The sequence below is a fragment of the Chlorocebus sabaeus genome, chromosome 19 (genome assembly GCF_047675955.1).
Source record: "Chlorocebus sabaeus isolate Y175 chromosome 19, mChlSab1.0.hap1, whole genome shotgun sequence".
Taxonomy (NCBI): Eukaryota; Metazoa; Chordata; class Mammalia; order Primates; family Cercopithecidae; genus Chlorocebus; species Chlorocebus sabaeus.
Window position 1 is genome coordinate 18,428,970 of NC_132922.1, and position 23,608 is coordinate 18,452,577.

A 23,608-nucleotide genomic window follows, 5' to 3' on the forward strand; every position below is an offset into this window, starting at 1 on the left:
ATTATGCCCACAGACAATGCAATGGCTTGGCTATATCTATATATATGCATATACACCATAAGTATATGCATATACATTATATATAGGCATATACACTATATATATATAGAGAGAGAGAGCGCCAAGCCATTTACGGCAGTGGGGAGATTAGACACCAAAATCACCGCTAACATATGTAAGTAGAAAATATGCGACACTAGGAACACTTTAAAACTTCTACAGGGAGAAGGAAAATATAAACCTAAAACCAAAACATACATACATATGCCCACAGGAGCATTTCCCACATTTAGGAAAAGATGTATCTAAAAGAACCATCTGAGGGAGCCCCAGCTACCATCTCTGGGTCACACCAGGAACATCACAGTCCCTCTAGCCTCAGTCAAGTTTCTGTCCTGGGAAACCCTGAACTCTTGTTCCTTCTATGACCTTCAGGCTAGATCCACCTGTCCTGTTAGCAGGAGATGGGCTTCGACTGCAGGTCAGATTGAATGCACATATTGTGATAGCTTTGAATATCACTTAATAGCAGAGTGTACATATATCATCACAGATGGGAATGGAGAATGATATGTATATATGTATACAATATATATATTCACACAATCATATATATGGTTTTCTGTGTGTATATATAATATATATAATGTATGTATGTATAAAAGAAAAATTTGAAGTTACACAAAATATAAAAAATAGCCCAACAATCCCTCTGCACACATCATCCAATCTCAACCATATCCTATTTATCTGTCATCCTAATCCCTCACAATGATATGAAAAAATTCAAACGTTAAATCACTTCACTGATTTCTGCTTCACTATATGCATACACTTTTAGTGTTCCCAAACTCTTTTGTATTAAACTCTTTTTCATTTCATCTCTTAGAGATCTGGCTCAGATTCTAAGTGGCATGAGACTGTATCTGAGTGTGGTTCTGATTCACATTTTTGTGAGAATGAGTTATGTTGAGAAATTTTTACCGGTGAGTCAAATTCATGTCTTCTCTCCTGAGAGAGACCTTGGAGTCACGCATAGACTGTCTGTCGTGCTGGATTCTCTATATTATTTGAAGCCGATACAAAGGCCCCACTCTGTACTGGGGGTGGAAAAGAGAAACAATGAAGGAGCTCCTGTCAAGCCCTTTTCAAACCCTTCAGTCACTCACCTGTGCAGAGAAGGGGGAGAAAGGGAGGTCAAGCCAGTGCAGGGTACCCCCAGAGTCGCTTCCTGAGACCCCAAGCATGAGGACACAGCTCCCCTACAAATCCATGATGCTCCTTCACTACTGTGTGAGATGGATCTTATTCATTTGAGAATGTCCCTCATTCCTGAGTGTCCCCAGGCTCACTGAAGGCTCTGCATGAGCAGCAAGTGACCTGAAGATGCAGGAGAGGGTGCCCAGTACAGGACCTGACTCAGAGGGGGAGGGATCCTGATGCTGGGAGTCCTGTGCATGCTGGGAGATTATGAACACAGTCACATCTCACTGTGGACATCTCTCTCTGTTTGTCCAACATCCTTGGAGTCACACATCTGCTTCCTTTGAGTCTCAGGAGGGAAGCCCGGTTTGCAGAGAGGCCGACTGAAATGAGCAGTTATGGGGGAGGTGACCTCACTCTCAGAGCTGCTCAGGAGAGCTGGGGATGGGATACATGGGACCCAGTGACCAACAAGAAACTCTCATACCACATACATCTCTGAGTCAGGGCTAGACCCTGGGCTTGGCATAGGTGAGATCAGCACCTCCTTCCTCCTCCATCAGCTCCCTGGAGAGATACTGAGCCCTGAGAACTGATTGATGCCACTGTATACATGATCCAGGTGAGAAGCTTTGAGTACTGTATGAAATTAACATTTTAACAACAACAAAAAGACATTTTCACAGTTATGTGTCCTAGGGAAATTAGGCGTTTAGGTGTTTACTGAAGAAATGACAATAGCAGTCACTTGCTGATCTAGACTTGGTGCAGCAGTGACAGCACCAGGCAGAGAGAACACGGGAGATTTTAGCCTCAATTACCCATAGGTCTGGAGCGCCACGTAAACATCACTGATTTCCGCACGTCCACAGCAACAGAGAGACTCATCCTCAGGTCACATTCCAGAGATGTGCAGAACCCCTGCATTGGTGAAGGCATCTTTGGACTCAGCGAAGCCCCTGGATTTCTCTTTTTGTTTGTTTGTGTGTTTTTTTGAGACAGAGTCTTGCTCTGTCACCCAGACTGGAGTGCAGTGGTGTGATCTCAGCTCACTGCAAGCTCCACCTCCCGGGTTCAGGCCATTCTCCTGCTCAGCCTCCCGAGTAGCTGGGACTACAGGTGCATGCCACCATGCCTGGCTAATTTTTTGTATTTTTAGTAGAGACGGGGTTTCACCGTGTTAGCCAGGATGGTCTCGATCTCCTGACCTCGTGATCCACCCGCCTCGGCCTCCCAAAGTGCTGGGATTACAGGCGTGAGCCACCACGCCCGGCCAAGCCCCTGGATTTCTAATCCCCACGGTGGACTTGAGGAGTACAGTTGAACCCAGAGAAGATTGCCTGGCTTCTGCTGATACCTCGTGGTCACAAAGTCATCAACACTAAAGCCACTGCTCAGGGCACAGGCAAGTCTCGTAGAAGTTCTCAGAGATCAAGATAGGGAGGTGAGCGACTGAGTGCAGACTGGGAGAGGAAACCAGGAACAGAGGTGCTCATGGGTGAGGCAGCAAGGATACAAGTCTAGCTCTTCGAAGAGAGGAACAGAAGGCACTGACCCAGGCTGGGGGCTGCCCAAGACATCTGAGTCCTGCCCCACGGCCTCAGCCGTGCCAGTTCAGCCAGTTGCAGCAGGTGCCAGTTCAGCCTTCCTCACACCTGCCAGCACCCCTGTAATGAAGTAGTCAACCCCACCAAAAATGTGTATGGATTCTCCTGTCTTCCTCACTCAGGGGCTGTCTCTCCCCATGGGTCCTAGTGCCCCTCTCTCCCTGGTCAGCCAGTAGCTGCATGCGCAGCCAGTTCCAGGCCCTCAGCCAGCACATCTGCAGGACTGGCTCCCCAGTGGACTGTCACCCCACGAACACTCCTCCCCTTTCCTAGCCTCTCATTCTAGGGCCTCCTGCTGGCTCCAGTGGGAGCCTCTTTCCTTCTTCCCAGACCCTTCCCACACCCCTAGGTGGCAGCACAGCCTCAGCCAAGGACACTACCACCTTCCTGCACTGGGGTTCTGTGGCCCCACCCCAAATTTGAAACTTTCCACTAACCCTGGAGCCACTGCTTAGCCCATACCTGGGGCCCCTGAGGGGCAGCAGCACAGACCCCCGCCTTTGACCACTGTCTCCAGTTTGGAGGCCTGGCACCTCCAGCTCCAGTCCAGCTCCAACCTCTGCTGTGGGAGGCCAGCCAGCCTCGGGCACCAAAACACGTTCAACCTCGGGGGGCCATCACTCACCACTTCTACCTTGACCCCACAAGCGCCCACCCTGCCGTATCCCCCCGGGCCCATCCACTGCCTCTGGCTACCTACACATCCAGCGCCGTGGCCAATATTTGGACCAACGTACATTCTGGTAAGATGAGAGGGACATTTTTATCCCATTTTTCTACGGATCAGGAGCTCTTTCTGTTTGTGAGGCTGTGTTCAGCTGTATGACAGAGACAATCAGCCTCACCCATAATGCTGGCATCCAGAGGTGGACAGAGGGGTTCTATGGACAAACCTGCATCTGGGTAATGAGGCTCAAATCTCTGACGGTCCATCCTCCCTGTCCTAGGTGACAAACACAGTGGTTCTGCCTCAGAGTCCGTTGTACCCGTTGCCATGGTAACTCCGGATGTCTCTACTGCTCCCTGTGCAGGAGAAGGTGACCTCGGGGTCTGGGGCACAACAAGAGCTTTACAGGGGGAATTCTGCATGGACAGGTTGGGGAGTTCCTGCTCCGTGATGTCCCACAATCCTCCCCGCCACCTGGACTGTTGAAAAACTCCAATGGTAAAAGGTAGGAGAGGAGAAAACACTAGATAGTTTCTGTGATCTCAGAAAATCACTCATGGGGGTCCCCGTGGTCCTGAGTGGGATCAGCTGTAGGAAAGTCACATCCATGGAATCAACATCCCCCAACTCCCCCAGAGCAGGCAACGGTGTTTTTCCAGCAATGGTGGAGCCTTCCCTTCACCTTCTCACGCCCCACAGAAAGGTTTGCTGGCCTCGGGCCCTCATTTCCCCCCATCCCTACCTCCCACCTCCTGACCTGAACACTGAAGGTGCACGTACCTACCCGTGAGTGACTCAGGCCAGATCCTCGCTGGAACTCCTCTGGGACCTGTGTCCTCACCTTAGTGCCTCATCCCTGGGTCACAGCAGGCCTCAGGCAGCCGCAAGCACAGATGATCGGGGTTGGAGAGAGGTGACTGGAGAGGAAAGAGGAGGTTTCTGCTCTGATCCCTCAAAGACAGAGTCCATGCTGTAGAGACTGTCTATCTGCTTGAATGCTCTCCAGCCTCTGGCCAAAAAGGAAACTAGGAAAGGTTCATTTCCCTTCATCCAAAAAATAATAATAATAAAAAGTCAGCTCCACAGGCTCTGGGTTTTGCTCATCTAGATAACGGGCAACACCGCAGTGGTAGCTTGAGGTTTCTGTTTTTGTTTTCAGCATTCCTGAGACTTCAGAAACATTCCGTGGAGAATTGAGAAGAGAGTATTGTTTGAGCCAGAAAGTGCGTCCCTGTGGAGTTTGTATATGTGAGTTATTTTAATATCTAAACATTGTCAGAGAACAAGACTCTGAGCAGGCGGAGGTTTTATCCCACCTCCCCACCTGTGTGTGTCAGCGTGCAAAGCACTGCTGTGCTCAATCCCATAGTAATAGCCTCGTCCTCAGACTGGAGCTCAGATATGAGCAAAAGTCCTTTGTTGGACTAGCCGTCCATCAATCCAGAGGAGCAGCTCAGGCCCCTGGAGCCCTGGTCATGAAGTACATTTTGGTAGTGGCTCAGGAGATACCAGGGAGGGCTCCCTGGCTTATGCCGGTACCAGTATATCCAATAGAAATCAGCATAGAAGCCAGTGCTCAGGGTGTGGGGGAGTGTGGCTGGTGCTCCCAGAGATGCAGAGAGGGAGAGCGGCTGAGTCAGCACAGGCTGGGAGAGGGAACCTGCAGACACAGGCGCACATGGCTGCTGGCTCACCTACCAGCATGAAGTTGCTGGAAGATCTGAGCCAGAGGGGTCTGCTGAAGCCTGGGGGACCTGCCCTGGACGTGGGAGGCCTGTCCCTACCTGAGAAGTGAGAGAGGAGCAGCAGGAGGACAGAAGCCATGGTGGACACAGCCCTTCTGAGGTCCAGAGCTGGAGTGGGCTGCTCCAGGCCTTTCTTATCCCCTCCACTGACCTCACAGAGGAGGAGTTATAGGTGTCAATGTGTCTCCCGCATTGCCTGCCTCGACCTCACTCCATGTATTTATTCAAGTCCTAGGGGCTGGCGGACCGGGGAAGTCTGACAGGCCAGACCTGGGAAGAAGTGGGTGCTGGAACCACACCCAGGAAGGGTACAGCTTCCAGGTCAGCCTCAGTGAGTGCAGGCTCCATCGCCCAGCCCTGGGGAATTTGTGGGGTAGGAGGGGGTTGGCACAGCTGTGGCTGCGCACTGCGCAGACCCTGGGAGAGACCCACAGTGTCTCCTGCTGCTCTCTCGCCAGACTGCATTCCCTCAGTAGAAATCATGTGAGTGGTGTCGGCCTGAGAGCCTGGTGAGTGTCAGTCTAGAAGCATCCATGGCCACGCCCTGGGTCATGCCCCAAGTTACTGATACTAAAAAACATTATTATTTTTTTGGTATTATACTTTATGTTCTAGGGTACATGTGCACAATGTGCAGGTTTGTTACATATGTATATATGTGGCATGTTGGTGTGCTGCACCCATTAACTCATCATTTACATTAGGTATATCTCCTAATGCTATCCCTCCTCCCTCCCCCCACCCCACGACAGGCCCCGGTGTGTGATGTTCCTCTTCCTGTGTCCTATTGTTCTCATTGTTCAGTTCCCACCTATGAGTGAGAACATGCAGTGTTTGGTTTTCTGTTCTTGTGATAGCTGCTGAGAATGATGGTTTCCAGCTTCATCCATGTCCCTGCAAAGGACATGAACTCATCCTTTTTTATGGCTGCATAGTATTCCATGGTGTATATGTGCCACATTGTCTTAATCCAGTGTGTCACTGATGGACATTTGGGTTGATTCCAAGTCTTTGCTATTGTGAATACTGCCGCAGTAAACATACGTGTGCATGTGTCTTTATAGCAGCATGATTTACAATCCTTTGGGTATATACCCAGTAATGGGATGGCTGGGTCAAATGGTATTTCTAGTTCTAGATCCTTGAGGAGTCGCCACACTGTCTTCCACAATGGTTGAACTAGTTTACAGTCCCACCAACAGTGTAAAAGTGTTCCTATTTTTCCAGAGCCTCTCCAGCACCTGTTGAAAAACATCATTTTTCAATACGTTTTTCTTGTGTTACTAGAAGGACATGGGCAAAATATCACCCCCATCCAATGAAAGGAGGCTGCAGGGAGGCTGCAGAGGGCTCTGGGAGCAAAGTCCTGGGCAGCTCCTTCCACGGAGGCCAGGGAAGGAGGTGATTGTGACTTGGGTCTCACTGGGCTGTGGGGTCCTGCTCTGGAACAAATACTCACACAGCATTACTAGGGAGAGATAGGGCTTTGGAAAAAGAAGAGACATTTTAAATGCCATGACATGCTGAGGGGATGACAGAATACATCATGGACGAGAAGACTGAACAAGTGAAGCGTAAGTGTCAAGTCAGGTAAGGACATTGGAGTCCAGACTGTAAGGTCCTTGTGTGTCAGAGTGAGGGGTTTGGTTTGATTCATTATCTGAGTTTGTTTCGGGTTGTGAACTGGAGGCAGAATAGATGAAACTGACAGTTTAGAAAGACATCCTTTGGTGTCAGGTTCAACAAAGAGCCTGAAGGCAGCCAGACAGGAGACGGGTTATCAGGAGGGTTGATGGTTGATCCCAGGGATCTGGAGGAGGAAGGAGAAAGAACCCAGGAGAAACCACAGGGTAACTGTGTCCCTAGAGGAACGGTGAGAGAGGGATGGGGATAAAGCTGAGTGTTGTAGATGGGTTGACCAGGTGGATTTTATTGTTATTAACTGTCTTGCAGAGAGTAGGGGGAGAGAGAGAGAGAAAGAGAGAGAGAGAGAGAGAGAGAGAGAGAGAGAGAGAGAGAGAGAGAGAGAGAGAGATTCTCCTGAGAGCTGGCGGGGCCAGGTCACACTGTCCACCTAACTCTGCTGCTTATTCCAGTACAGAAGGAGGTGACCATTAGTCCCAGGTGGTGGGGCTGGCTGAGTGAGCACAGGACTTCAGGCAGGACCCTGGAAGGGAAGACAGGGCACTCAGCTGCTGGCACAGAGCCTGACACAGGAAGGCACAGCCACACTTATGATGATGGAGTGATGGGCATTGACGCATCCCTGCCTTGACATCTGAGGAGCCTGTGCTGTCTCCTTTGCTGACACCCAACTGTGCACTTTCTCAGGAGAAAACCTGTATCAGTAGTCAATAATAAAATGTACCTAAATCAGTCTCCTCTGCTGATGCCCAACTGTGCACTTTCTCAGGAGAAAACCTGTATCAGTAGTCAATAATAAAATGTACCTAGATCACCTCTCTACCCGTTGCTGGAACTTTTACCTAGTGTCCTTTATGAAAGAAATACCTAGTGTCTTTATGTAAGAAACTATTTCAACATTTCTTCAAATTATCTCCTGTGTTACTTGCTGAGTTTTGTAATTATTTTCCTATAGATATGTTTCAAGTTTATCATTTTTAGCGAGACTAGAATAATAAACATTCTGCACTACTTTTAAAATTACATAAGCAATATATTTGATCTTATTAATTATAACCTTGATAATTTTATTATTTATTCCAATAATTTTTAACAGTTTTAATTTTATTCATATGTAGTTGCCTTTAAAATGTTAACACATTTAAAACTTTTTTTGCTCTTCTAATGTCCTTGGCCTCTTATTTCTCAGAAACAAATTTCTACCACAGAGAAGAAATATTAGAAGTTATATCAAAAATGGAGTATGTTGTGAATTTAAAAACCTTTTAAAATACGGCTTTTTAAAAATTTTATTTATTTTTTATTATACTTTAAGTTCTGGGATACATGTGCAGAACATGCAGGTTTGTTACATAGGTATACACATTCTATGGTGGTTTGCAGCACCTATCAACCCGTCGTCTACATTAGGTATTTCTCCAAATGTTATCCCTCCCCTAGCCCCCAACCTCCTGTCAGGCCACAGTGTGTAATATTCTCCTCCCTGTGTCCATGTGTTCTCATTGTTCAACTCCCACTTAAGAGTGAGAACATGAGGTGTTTGGTTTTCTGTTCCTGTGTTGGTTTGCTAAGAATGATGGTTTCCAGCTTCATCCATGGCCCTGCAAAGGACATGAACTCAATACCATTCAGGACACAGGCATGGTCAAAGACTTCATGACTAAAACACCAAAAGCAATGGCAACAAAAGCCAAAATTAACAAATGGGATCTAATTAAACTAAAGAGCTTCTGCACAGCAAAAGAAACTATAATCAGAGTAAACTGGCAACCTACAGAATGGGAGAACATTTTTGCAAAAGATGGCTTTTAAGTAATTTTACACAGCAGGTTGTCTATTAATATGTAACATGCTAACAGATCTATTTGATCAACCCTATTTCCTTGAGATTAAAAGTAGATTTGGCATTTTCTTCAAGAAGGTATTTTTATTCTGTTTCTATAATGTGAAATTTTACTTCATTATAAAATGATCTCTTATGTCTGTTGTTAAAATAAATCAAACCAGAAACTAAATCCAGATTTGGGAAAACTACACTTTATTTTATTTATCTCTGATGCATCTTATAATTTTTTTTTTGCTATGAATGTCTATGTGGATACTCTTCACTAAGAAAAACAGATTCTTGGCCGGGTGCGGTGGCTCATGCCTGTAATCCCAGCACTTTGGGAGGCTGAAGTGGGTGGATCACGAAGTCAGGAGATTGAGACCATCCTGGTGAACGCGGTGAAACCCTGTCTCTACTCAAAATACAAAAAAATTAGCCGGGTGTGGTGGCAGGTGCCTGCAATCCCAGCTTCTCGGGAGGCTGCAGCAGGAGAATGGCGTGAACCCGGGAGACAGAGGTTGCAGTGAGCCGAGATCGCGCCACTGCACTCCAGCCTGGGCAACAGAGCCAGACTCTGCCTCAAAAGAAAACAACAACAACAAAAAAAAAAGTCTGACCTACAGTAGCTATTACATAGTTAACATTTGTGACATCCTCATGATTTTGTTCTGATATATGTATTTCACTCAGCATTGTTGAAATCAACTGGAATAAAAGCCAAATAAAAACATTCTTTTATATATAATTTCAAAAATTATTGTTTGAAATTTATCAACAGAGTCATAACAACATCATTGTGTTCTTAAATTAGACAATTCTTAGCACATATAAAAACATATTAACTTCTTTCAATTAGGACAATGTCAGGATTTATCGAAATTCTTCACCATCATCAATGTTTTATTTCAAAATCTTGATTGTTAGGTACTGTAAAAATACACCCTAATCAAATGATATGTTTTTGGTCTGGGAAATTCAAGGAAAAAAATACTTGTACAATTAAATTTCATATCCTAAACATTTAAGTATTTCAGCCTGCCTCTCTAAACTTAAGAAAGATATCAGCTCCTCTAATAGAATGGGTACATTTTCTCACTATATTTCCTACTTCTTTTTAAACTTTCTCCTCCAATGGGCATTCAGAAATGTGAATGTGTTTTTTTGGTTTTTTTTTTTTTGTTTTTTTTTTTTTTTTTTGGTTTTTTAGTTTTGCTGCATTTCTGAGTATACAGATACACGTATAACTATAGTATCAATGTGTGTGTGTGTGTGTATATATATATATAATTTGTGTATATACATGTATTTGTTCAATCTGGAAGCCACTGAAATTTTCTGTTTATAACAACACAGAATGACCTATCCTTTCAGCACCTACCCCCATTATACCCTCTGTTTTATCATTGCTGGACAAAATATAGCATCATCTATATTAATGCAGATGGCATACATCATTTGTGACCTATTTATTTGTTCTAGAAATTTGTACTTAGCAATGATAGACATTAGTACTGTAATATTTATATCATGAAAGGTGCCTATTCTCTTTGAAACACAGCAACTCTCTCATCTTAACCCTAAAATTTTCATTTGTTCTGTTTTATATTAGGGCAGGTCATGTTCCTTTCAACAACTTGTTCTCTTGAGCATATCATAAAAGGATTTGCGATTTGTGATTTATCAGCTGGAATACACATGTAGTTATACGTTTTGAAAGCTATCTAAAATTCTACATTCAGAAACACTTCAATTATATGTGTCAGGCTGGGCATGGTGACTCACGCCTTTAATCTCAGCGCTTTGGGAGGTCAAGGTGGGTGGATTGCTTGAGTCCAAGAGTTGAAGACCAGCCTGGGCACCATGGAAAAACCCTGTCTCTACGAAATATTAGCTGAGCGTGGTGGTAAGAACCTGTAGTCCCAGCTACACAGTAGGCTGGGGTGGGAGGATCACCTGAGCCTGGGAGGTCAAGGCTGCAGTGAGCTGTGATCACGCCACTGCACTCCAGCCTGAGTGACAGAGACCCTGTCTCAAATTTAAAAATTATATGTATTCACCCAAAGTGTTCACCCCCCCCCCCCCGAGAAGATGCGCTGGTGAAAATATAGTGATTTTTTTGTTTTAAATACTCAGTGAATGGCCAGCCATTTGCATACACAACGGTAGACAAAATTCCTCTGTGAATTCACAAGGTTTGGGAGATAAATAATTGAATAGTAATATATAGAGATAAGTGGAAAAATTAAGTTTGATAATTATATTGTAGAGAAATATGATTTTTATAACTGAGTATCAACTAACACTATCTTTTATCTAATTCTGAACAGTTTATTGGTTCTAGAAACAGTAGATCACTCAGGAATGGTAGAAATATGACTTTTTAGGGGACTACAACTTTTCAAAAATGTGACTTTAAAAAATGTCACCTTTTACAGAAATATGACTTTTATAACTGAATATCCATTTATGCTGTCTTTAATTTAATTCTGAACAGTTTGCTTATTGGTTCTAGAAATACTAGATGACTCAGGAATGGTAGAAATATCTGGCAATGGAATTTCAAATCGAGAATGGAACTTCTGGTTGTTCTAACTAACATATCGGTTTTGCCCCTGCTCAGTTTGAAATTCTTGCCATTGAGTATATTTTGGGGCACACAATTTCTCCTCCTAAAACTTATTTTAGTAAGCACAGAATAATAATTAATGAGCTTGAGTTTTTTTTTTCTTTGAAGTAAAACATCTAATCTTTAATGACACTCCTGTGCGTATGAAAGCACTCTTGTTGGTGAAGCAGAAAGTGGACCTCACAATACGCATTGTGACTTTACCCTGAGATGTTGATGATGCTCCTGTCGCCATGGTTATGTGATTGGGTATATCTTGTGCTCGGTCCTAACTGCCACTGTCGGTGCTGAGTTTTTCAAAGCTCATAGCAGGTTGAACATGCTTGCTGTCATTTTAACAGATTCTGTTCTTTCTTATGGGGAACCTGAGTTCCTGCATTAAAGGTATGTTGACATTGGCCTGGTGAATGCTGTCCTCTCCAATGTACTAGTTAATATTTAAAAATATATTTCATTTAAAAATTCTCCTCTGTATTTTTCATATGCAGTTATACATGTGTTTTCTGGTTATATTTTATTCCTCAATTTATATATTTGAGTCTAGTATCAAGCAGGATACCTTTGAACTTTTCCTTTATTTAAAAGACATGTCTTATTTCCTGTTATATCTGGCACCCCTCAAACCGCCCAATTAGGTATCTTTCTGGGAAAAATATGGCAAAGTATGTTTTAATGCAGTTTTTACCTAATTAAGAACCTATTAAAATCATTAATTTTAAAAATTAGAAGCAAAGCTAGAATGATGCAGATGTCTTTGAGGCTTTTAACACAACAAAGCGTATCTATCTTTGTCTTTTGTTGTTTTTTGTTTGTTTGTTTGTTTGTTTTAGAGATGGAGTCTCGCCCTGTCGCACAGGCTAGAGTGCAATGGTATGATCTCGGCTCACTACAACCTCCGCCTTCCGGGTTCAAACAATTCTCTTGCCTCAGCCTCCTGTGAATAGCTGGGATTTCAGGCACTCGCCATCATGCCTGGCTAATTTTTGTATTTTTGTAGAGACGAGGTTTCACCATGTTGGCCGGGCTGGTCTTGAACTCCTGACCTCAGGTAATCCACCCACCTCAGTCTCCCAAAGTGGTGGTATTACAGGCGTGAGCCACCACACTGGGCCCTGGCCTGTTTTTAATATGTCCTTCCTCTCTCCTTTTTCATGAAATGTGTATTCAGTTTAGTAAATTTGGAATATGTCATTTATATTCACATATTCACTTTTTGAAAAGAAGTAAGAATGTGTATTGTCTATGTGTTAGTGTGTGAAACAAAACACACTTTTATTTTTATGATTGGATTTTATCCAAAATCATAGAGATAACAATTACAGTCAATCACCCAACCTACTTACCTTTCCAAAGGTAAATATAATCAAGTATAATCATTTTTTCTCATCCAAAGAGTAGTTCATATTTCAACAAAGATAGAGAAGTGAAATGAATTGGTAAACACTACTAACCAAGAACATACAGATTTACTCACACCGGGAAACACATAGGTCATATACATATACGTAAAGATACATTTAAAAATAATAAGATGATAATTGTAGACGTTTGCGTGTAGAGTGTAGCTTTGAAAAACTGTTAATACTGTTTTTGATGGATTGTGTGACTTAGTTCTCCTGACTTATTATTCGGAGTTCTTTCCAAGGAGGTTGTTACTTCCATGACTCAGAAACAATAGAAAGTTAGCGGCACTTAACATTTGTTAAGAATAAATAAGGTGGCCGGGTGCGGTGGCTCATGCCTGTAATCCCAGCCCTTTGGGAGGCCGAGGCAGGTGGATCACCTGAGGTCAGGGGTTCGAGACCAGCCTGACCAACATGAAGAAATCCCGTCTCTACTAAAAATGCAAAATTAGCTGGGTGTGGTGGTGGGCACCTGTAATTCCAGCTACTCAGGGGGCTAAGGCGCAAGAATCACAGAATACAAGATACCGCTTCACAATTAGCCTCAGGTGTCACCCTTGTGGCAACAGTCTTGTACAGCTGGGTTAAAGAGCCTCGGTGCTCACGTGGGGTCATCTCCTCACCCTGCCTTCCCTTCACTGTGGGTAGCTTGGGCTGAAATTAGACCTCACCTTGTAGGTGATCTAGACCTGGCTGAAACCAGGCCCCCTCACGCAATGATTGCAAACACAAGGGATAGGAAGGGAAGACTAGAAGGAAAATATATGATTTACAGTGGATATTTTAACATGTATTTCAGTATTTTCTAGTTTCTAATAATTGATTTATAACAAAGAATTGAATACATATAATTTAACCCTGGTACCTGATATTGAATTTAGTTCCTCAATAAAAGTTTACACATAAACAGGGGCTGAACCCTATACCCCAGATGTTAAATGTTATAGCAGCGGATGGGGGTCTGTGGAGGCTGAAAGGGAGTTGGTCAATGTCAAGGAGTCAGTGGCAGTTCTGCTGGACTTTAAAATGGGCTGAGGGAGTGACAGGACTCTGTGGTTGAATGCTAGCATGTATTTTAGTATTTGCTCATTTGAAGTCTGATTATTTCGTGTTGCTTTCATTTGCTATTACCTGGAAAGACGAAGGTTCTATTTCTCATTTCCTTTCTGCCCATCTCTCTGCCTTCCCTGGTCCATGGAAGAGGATGGCCCAGGAGAAACTCGATTCATGCTGGTTAACCAACCACATCCATAAGTTCTGGCCCTTGGTTCATGTCACCACCAATGAACTGACAGTCATGCTGCATCCTTTCAGGTTCCCCAGAAGATCAACAGAAGGCGGATTCCAAAGACTGGCAAAGTGAGAACCCCTTCTCTATTACCAAGGTAAAGTAGCCTGTCTTTGCCTAAAATATGTGTTATTTTCTTGGTTATTTCATTTTTCAATTGGTATCAGGGAGAAATGATCAGGTGCATTGTAGGTGTTAGATAATGTTTCCTTGGGGATGGAGGGGGTGCACCTCACCCACTGACACCTGGTTCAAGAGGAAATCCTGAACTGGCAGGGCTAGGTCACACACGGCATGTTAGAGGACACTTTCTTCTGCAACAAGTTTTCCACTTTAGATTAAGAATTTTGTAACTGCCACCCCAAAATTGTCTTGACAGAGATATTTTTCAACAGAAGCTGTTGTGCTTTCTACAGATGAACTCTACTCTAGATTTTGGGACTTTAGACTTAAACATTCTTTCCCATCTTGGTTACCAAGAGCCCCTAAGAGAACGAAAGACCTGTGCAAACAGCCCACAGTACGATCTCATCCTCAGAGTGTTTTCTTTCTTCTAATTGCAGGTGACCCCAAAGAACACAATTAATGGTGTGTATTCTGCAATCATTCACCGGGTGTAAAAAAAAAAAAAAAAGTGTATGTATAAGATATGTGGAACTTAATTGCTGACTTTCGTCTAGAGAATCTCTGTGATCCAAGACACCTGGAAAGAATGAGAATTTGGGGTGGACTAAAACTGGTTTTGCAGGTGACAAACTCTTGTCACCTACGTGCAATCCCTGGAAACAGGCGTATTCACTTTAGGTGGTGTGGATTTGTGTGCACCGAGGTAGAAGGTGTCTATGTGTAGGTCTGTGATGTCTTTGTGAATGTGTGTCCAACACACAGGTGGGTGCAAGCTTAAGGGGTCTGCACATTCAATGAAAGTGAGACTGGACTTCATTATTCATACATTTTCAAAAATCTATTGTCTCCGTAACATAAAATTAATGATATAATACCATAGAATATTTCCCTAATATTGAATCTTGTCTCTCAATAAAGAGTTGCTTAAAAGCACATGAGAAGTGCTACTCGACAAATGGTATGTGCTGTAGCTGCAGTGAAAGCATTCATTTGGGAAGTCATAAGACTTACGACTAAAGTTGTGACTTATGCTCTAAACTCAGCCATGAGTTTTGTAAGACAATTGAAGGTGAGGATAAAAGACCCGATTTGCCTCCTCTGTTCAGTGGTTCTGTTATATGCCTTGTGGAGTACGGTTACACGGGAAGTTGATGGAGTAAACACAACAAAGAATTGAACAGGCTAATTGAATCCATAAGACTGTGGTGAGGTTAGTGAATGAGATGGGTCATTTATTTTTTAACTTTTATTTTAAGTCCAGGGGTACATGTGCAGGCTTGTTATACAGGTCAACTTGTGTCACAGGGGTTTGTTGTTCAGATTATTTCATCATCCAGGTACTAGGCCTAGTATACGATGGATCTGTTTTTCTGATCCTCTCCTCCCACCCTTCCTCCACTCTCAAGTAGACCCAAGTCTGTTGTTCCTCTCTTTGTGTCCACGTGTCCTCATCACTTAGCTCCCGCTTACAAGTGAGAACATGCAGTATTTGGTTTTCTGTACCTTTATTAGTTTACTAAGTATGATGGCCTCCAGTTTCATCCATGTTCCTGCAAAGGACATGATCTCATTCTCTTTTATGGCTGCATAGTATTCCATGGTGTATATGTACCACAGTTTCTTTATCCAATATGTAATTGGTGGGCATGTGGATCTTTGCTATTGTGAATAGTGCTGCTGTGGACATATGTGTGGATGTCTTTAGGGTAGAATGATTTACATTTCTTTGGGTATATACCCAGTAACGGGATTGTTGGATTGAATGATATTTCTGTTTTTAGCTCTTTGAGGAATCACCATACTCCTTTCCACAATGGCTGAACCAATTTACACTGTCTCTAACAGTATGTAAGTGCTCCCTTTTCTCTGCAACTTTGCCAGTATCTGCTATTTTTTGACTTTTTAATAATGGCCATTCTGATGTGTGAAATGGTGTCTCATTTTGTCCCACCAGTTTTTTTAACTGTTAAGTTCAGGGGTACATGTGCAGGTTTGTTACATAGGCCAACTTGCATCACGGAGTTTGTTGTACAGATTATTTTGTCACCTGGGTATTAAGCCTAGTACCCATTAGTTATTCTTCCTGATCCTCCCTCCTCCCGCCCTCCCCCATCTGATAGGCCCCGTGTATGTTGTTCTGCTCTGTGTGTCCCTGTAAAATTGGTCATTTTTAGGTCAAATTTTACACAGTGTGTTCTTTATGTGCTTTCTTCTAGTACTTTCTATTTTTTGTTAATAACTAGGCCACTGCTGCTAAAATCTCTACTAAAAGTGGGCACATCTTTGTGATAACAAATAGAAGCCTGTAAAGTTGTGACAACTTAAATTCTGCCAAGTTATGAGGGCTTTGCCTGAGACCTGGATGACAGAGTTGTGTAAGAATGTGGGGTTCCTCTGAAGACTATTGACCTTTCTGAGAATAAAGATCTTATTTGTCTCTATTACATAGGGTTAAAGCAGGGACACGGTGGTCGCTAAGGCACATAGGAGGCTCTGAGAACGGAAAATGAGATCTCTCCAAACTGGAATGTAAATCTCCATTTCTGTATTTAGGATCCCTCTGAGAGCAAGCAGAGGTTCACAGAAGGATACAGATCACTAAGAGAAATAAATAATGGGAAACACAGGTTTATAGCATTTAGAAGAAAATACCAAGATGAACATATTAATATCTAAAGTGAGTTTTGATGAAAACAATTTAAAAAATTTTTTTAAACTCAAAATGTAAATATCAGGACCGTGTGACTTACTTTTACTTCTACCAAATAATAAAATAAAGACTGGCAGTCCTGGGCACACACTTCCAGAGAGTACACAGAGCAAACACAGCCGTAGTGGTTTATCGTTTTAGGAGAATCTTGATTCCACTCCTGCAATAATAGACTTGACTGGAAAGGGGAAGGACAGAAACATTCCTCTGAATGTAGAACCCAAAATCTGAAAACAAATGTTAGTGATCTAGAGTCGGACTTAAAAAAACAATAGGACGAACAGTGGTATTTTATGAGAGGACTTTCATAGGGCTCACGAGAGAGAATCAATGGCATTTTGACTAGTGAAGGATTGGGAGAAGAGGCAGAGCCACTGGGTTAATGGAAGGGACATCTGGAGACAGAGGGAAAGGGGGATCAGAGTGAACCTGAATGAGAGTCCTGGGGCAGAGTTTCCAGGCTATGGCTCTGGAGGGGCCTTTTTTTTTTTTTTTGAGACAGAGTCTCGCTCTGTCGCCCAGGCTGGAGTGCAGTGGCCGGATCTCGGCTCACTGCAAGCTCCGCCTCCCAGGTTTACGCCATTCTCCTGCCTCAGCCTCCCGGGTAGCTGGGACTACAGGCGCCCACCACCACGCCCGGCTAATGTTTTGTATTTTTAGTACAGACAGGGTATCACCATGTTAACCAGGATGGTCTTGATCTCCTGACCTCGTGATCCGCCCACCTTGGCCTCCCAAAGTGCTGGGATTACAGGCATGAGCCACCGCGCCCCACCAGAGGGGTCTTTCTGAGAGGAGATAGGACTGTCCTCTGCCACAGCAAGGTCAAGGAATGAATGTGGAGTTTGTAAAATAGAAAGTGATCTTTGATGAGGAAAGAATGAGCTGATAAGGGGCACATGCCATGCTGGTGCACGTGCTGCCCATTCTTAGCCACATCTTGTTCCAGGTGGCTCAGATCGGCAGTCAAGGAGAAAGTGGGAGTGGCAGACTACATTCATTAAACCACCAAAGCACCAGCCCAGATGGCCACGTTTTCAGTTAATTCGCGTTAGGTACTTATTGAGGTTTGATAAGTAGGAGAGAAGTTGTTACCCGCAGAAGCAGCTTGTGATAGATGTCTTGCATAAGGCCTGAGCAGTCTTGGAGACAGGCAGACACTGGCCCCTCACTGTGGTCACTGGAGGAAACAGTTACTGAGAGACAGCTGACAGGGTGAAGGGAGTGGGGGAGGAAGGCCGCGCATTTGTGCTTCCAAAGGTCCCACAGATGACATCCTTTAAAAACAACTGTGTCATATTTGGGGTGGACGATTTGAAAGGCAGAGGAAAACAATGTTTTATAATTAGGGACCTGTCTTCATCTCAGGCAACTCTTCCTGAGCACAAACTCTGTCTTTCCACACACCTTGGAATAAAAGGATTGGAGAAAGAGAGTGAAGGGGTCCCTCTGATCAGTGGTCCAGGGCATGATACAGAGGTCTCAGTTGTTCAGGAATCTCTGTCTCTGGGGAAGCAAATTCATTTCCCCCCCCGCCCCGATCCTTCACTCATTGGAATGGGATTCTGCAAATCACTCACCATCTCTAAGTGATACTCAGTGCCCCCCACTGGAAAATCTGAGCGGCGGCCCCTCCTCTGCCCACCCTGCCGGGCTGATGTGGGGATTCCCGGAGATAATAGCAGATGTCCTCCAGAAGCTGTAAGGCATCACACCACGTAAAAGATGAACAGGGGCCCATCCTCCACTGGCCTGGAGCCACCCAAACAGCCTCTCCGTGTTCAGCCACTACTAAGTGTCCAGCTTATTCCTTCTGGCATTTAGTAAACCCTTACATATCACTACTGAAGTTCTGATTCTCTTTCTTAATATTCGCCTGCATGTAGTGATTTTTCTAGCCCCACACTGTGATATTAATAAGTAGGCCCTATGAACGTTTTAACATGACAGTGCAGAGATCTGAGGATCGAGGGATTGCGTGACCTTCCCAGGTCCACGTGTCTCTAGTGGACTGGGGTCCAGGCTCCCACTACACTAGCCCTCTGCCTTTCTGTATCGCCTCATCTATGTGAAGGCATCGCCCACACAGTCTTTCTAATCCACGTATAAAGTGCTCACTGAACTCCATGATCTTCCTGAGACCCAACTTTGATTCACATGACCCTGTTTGGAAGCCAGTAAACAATGGGATCAGAAGTTAGAACTCAGAACCAATGATCACAGTTCTCCCTCTGGTCTTTCTGTCAGTAACATATCAGTGGCTCTCTGCATTGCAAAAAGATTAACCGAGATCTTCTCTGATAGAGATTGTAAGAAGACACAGCGTCTACACCAAGAGGCACATGACGCAACCTGGACTCTGGGCAAACCACCGGATGCACCTACATGAAGGTACCGTGGAAATTTATTAAGTTGATTTAAGAATAACAATTGTGGGTTATATTCAGTGTCCCATATGTTAGAAGAAGCTACAGAGGAGGTTAAGCCATATGTTCAAATGTGGCAAAATTTTTACTTGCCTAGTCAAGAAGTATTGCTGAAATCACAAAATTAAATATATATTTAAAAGTCAATTTTGGTTCACATTTAATAGTAAGACAATCTTTCAAGCTAATGTCTAGACATTACTCAATTGTTGAACATTATTGTGAAGAGATCTCCCTAAAACAGTGGAGCTATAATTTTATGTTTCTTTAACCAAGAGAGTTTTAGATTGACATAAAAATCGAGCATGTAATACACAAAGTTCCCGTATCATTCCATTCTCTCACCCTACCTTATAATTCCACTTAATATTCCCATCTTACATTACTGTGTTACATTTGCTAAAATTAATGGGCAAATATTGATACTTTAGTATCTAAAGTCTACCATTCAGTGTTTTTTCCTGTTACACATTTCTATGAATTTTGAAATATTTACTATGTTGTTACCAGTTTGATCTCATAAAGAATACTGTCACGGCTCCAAAAATTCCCTCTTCTTTACTTATGAATCTGTCCTCGTCTCCAGAAACCTTGCCAACTATTGGTATTTTTACCATCCCCTTTGTTTTGCCTTTTCCAGAATGTCATATAGTTGGAGTCACATATTAGGTTGGCGCAAAAGTAATTGCGGTTTTTCCATTCTTTAAATGGCAAAAACCACAATTACTTTTGCACTAACCTAATATTATGTAGCTTTTTCAGCTGAACTTATTTCACTAATCAATATACTTAGTCACCCTGCTCTGTTGCCTTTCTATATGGTCTCATCTACGTGAAGCCATGCCCTCACAGTCTTTCTGATACATGCCGTTGTCTTTTCTATGCCTTGATGGAGAACTTTAAATCACAGAATAGTATTGTGTTTTATAGATGGTTGTTTTTTCATTCACCTCTTGAACATCTTGCTTCTAGTTTGGGTGGTTAGAGATAAAGCTGCTGTAAACATTCCTGTGCAGGTTTTGTGTGCACGTAACTTTTCATCTCAACTGAGTACATACCCAAGAGCACAATTTTTGGATTGTATTGTGAAAATATGTTGGGATTCATAAGAATTTGGTGGATTTCATAAGAGAAATCATTTGGTTCCGGTGTTGTCTTTTTTGGAATGTTCTTAATGTTAATTCACTTAATAGGCAGAGGCTGTTCAGATTGTGTATGTTCCTAGTGTGACCTTGGGAAGATTATGTCTCTCAAGGAATTGATACATTTCACCTAGGTTATCAAACTGTGGGAATAGAGTCATTCATAACAGTCCCTGATTATCCATTTAATGATCAACAGTTTGGTAGACATGGCCCCTCTTTTATTTCTGATATTAGTAATGTGTGTTATCTTTTTTTGCTTTGTTAGCCTGCACAGATATTAATTTTAACAATTACAATTAATAATTACAATAACTAATTGGGGGCAATTATCATTGTTAATGTAGATGAACGCACATCCAGGAAAATGCTACCTACACTGAGCAATGATGGCGACAACTTGTCTTTTCAGTTCTGGATAGGACATAGGCGTTTATCCAGCTCTCTGTTCAAATACACACACGCCCACACACACACACACACACACTCATGCTTTTACTGTGAATGAAATCTAGTGCACTCCTATCATTTGGAAAATCACATGATCCATTAGGTGATATCCAAATGTTTATTTGCCTCATAACTTCTTTAACTTAAACATTAATTTGAACTTACAGAAATAAAAAACCATTTGGAAATTGATCCCAGAATACAGGGCGTTTCTATAGGAAACAAGATGTGAACATAAGACTCAATGAGTTGGCTGGTGGCAATAATACTTAGAATTCAATAATCTAACCAAATTAGATTAAATACAGATTATAGAAATGTCCCATATTTTTTTCCTATGACTTTGTATAATGCTTTTACCAAGTAGAAAGTTCCTAAGTCTACCCACCCAAGTAATTTTCTGACCCTGTTTTCTTTGCAGTGGGGGCCTATCTGGCCTCCCCAGGAGGGACCGGAGTATCAGTCGTGCCTGAGTTCATCACAGGACAGCTACTCAAGACACCCTGATCACCATTAGGTGGAATTGAAGGAGTCAAAAACAGGCGCAGTAGCTCCTCAGCAGAGACTCTCCTGAATGTATAGACATGGGAACCACCTTTCGCATCAAAAAAGGAAACGTTCTGCATGCCTATTTCAAGAAAAATCTCCACTCGCTGTAACTTGCGGTCTACAAAGAGGAAAGTCGACGGCACCGTGCTGGCAGAGAGGCGGCCTCCAGCCCTCAAACTCACAGTCCAGAATCCACGCTCTGTGGTCAGCTGGACCCTCCCTTTGCGGTGAACAGATTCTCTGCAGACTCCCAGGTCCCATTCTGTGCTTGTTCCCACGTCCACCTCCCAGTAGTGGCGGCCACAGGTAAAGCGAGAGGAGCCCAGGACACAAATGGACAAGTCAAATCTCTTGGCAAGGTCTTGCCGATTCTGTCTGATGCACCCACTTCAGACGCTCCTGAGGTCGTCGGAAATGAGGAGGAAGTTGTTGGCTGTGTTGGCATCCGAGGTCATATCCACTGTGAAAAGGAAAAAAGTTGCTCAGCAAATGGACAGAAGCCAACCCCATGCCTCTCCTCTATTTCCAAGACCCAAATATCTCTTGACTTTAGTTTAATTCTGTTCCTTCCTCCAAAATCAAAACTTTTCATGAGAAATCTTCCCTACTTCAAATTCTCATAGGTATGCTTTGTGGCAATATGTGACTCTTATTCCCAGTAGCAATTCTTATTTTACTTTATGTCACATGTTTGCTTCATTGGACTTTTCTTCATTTAGAGTAGAGGGTCTCTGAAGGCAGACACCATGACCCCCTTTCTACCAACTTGATGCATGAACAAATAAATAATAATTAAGACAATGCAAGTGGTCAATATTAAATATGTTTCTGCTTCCACAAGTTACTACTCCAATTCAGTATATAGAGCATGATTTCAGGCTTTTGTTATTTTCCATGTTTGTAAACAAATTAATTGTACCCAGTTCTGCCAGCAGATAGAATATCTCTGCAACTGACGATGTGATGACAGAAGTGCCGGTACTGGACATTAGGAGGCTCCAAGGCCAGGAGGAGGTGGGGGGCCTTAGATGAAAGAATGTTTTCCATCCTACATGGGAGGTGAGACCTTAAGCAAAGCTATGGTAAATTTTGGAGCCAAGAGAAAGGTATTTGAAAGCTGTTTGTCATAACCGACTGATTGTAGAGAATAAGAGCAGCAAATACAAAGGTCAATAATGTAAGGCATTGGGTATGTGGTTGACAGGTGAAGCCGCCAGTTCTCATGGAGGAGGCCGTGTGATCTGGCCTAGAGAAAATTAATTGTCCAGAGCATTCTGAAAAAATTTCTACAAAACGTATTATCCTTTAAGTCAAAAGGCTGATATGATCACTAATATAGGTTTTATAGATTACAGTAAGACTTGCGGGGATTGATTGCTGTTTAATGGTGAATTAGGGAATAGACATGGACAAGGAAGGAGGAAGAGGGTTCCAAACATGACTTGGCCAGGGTGAATGTGTCCTCCGTATTTCAGCAGAGAGACAGTCAGGTACTGATAGGTGGAGGAGTAGAGATTGTGTCAGGGCAGAAGCTACCAGTGTTGGGGACATCACAGGGGCCCACCACCATTTATAGGTGTAATTCTTTGCTCAGGCTGACCATAACCTCTTCATTTAAATGTCCCTTTTCTCCAGAGTTATGGAGACTTTTAGTATTTTCTGTAGCCAGGACCACTGAGCATTTCCTCTAAATTTCATTCCTTGGACTCCAGTCTGCACCCAACTGCCCAGTGGGCCCTCTCAAGGGCCAGGATGGGGACCACATCTGGCAACCCTGAGAGAGGCTGTGGGAGATGGCCTGAGCGAGCTCTGCACCAAGGAGGGGCCCCCACCAATGCCATTCGGGAAGGAGTGACTCTGGTGCTAAGAGAAGAGAGAAGACGCTCTTAGGGTAGGGAGGTGTTGGTCTGTGGTCAGCGCTTGGAGGCTGAGGCCCCCAGGTCCCAACCCTACCTTGCTCCAAAGGCCAAGCAGGCAGGATCCGAAGAATCTGGGGGTTTCCCTCTGCCCCTGACTCACCTGGGCTGAGTGACAGAGTCAGACTGGACAGTACTGCCCAGAGCCCTGGTGCCTGCTGCACAGGCTGGGAAGAGTACCCTGCATCCGCTTGTGTGCTCAGCTGGGGACTCCAGGCTCCATGTGCGAGCAATGTGGGCAGGGGAGCTGTACAGAGCAGCCCCAGTGCCCACACTGG

At 43.6% G+C, this 23,608-nt stretch overlaps 1 long non-coding RNA gene across 1 annotated transcript; it reads left to right on the forward strand.

Annotated features, from left to right (window-relative positions):
* The first annotated feature begins 11,526 nt into the window (after positions 1 to 11,526).
* On the forward strand, positions 11,527 to 22,215 carry LOC140709197 (uncharacterized). Its single transcript, XR_012089601.1, has 5 exons — positions 11,527 to 11,704; positions 14,038 to 14,108; positions 14,575 to 14,599; positions 19,152 to 19,238; positions 21,287 to 22,215. It is a non-coding gene; the product is annotated as an uncharacterized lncRNA (long non-coding RNA).
* Positions 22,216 to 23,608: the final 1,393 nt, after the last annotated feature.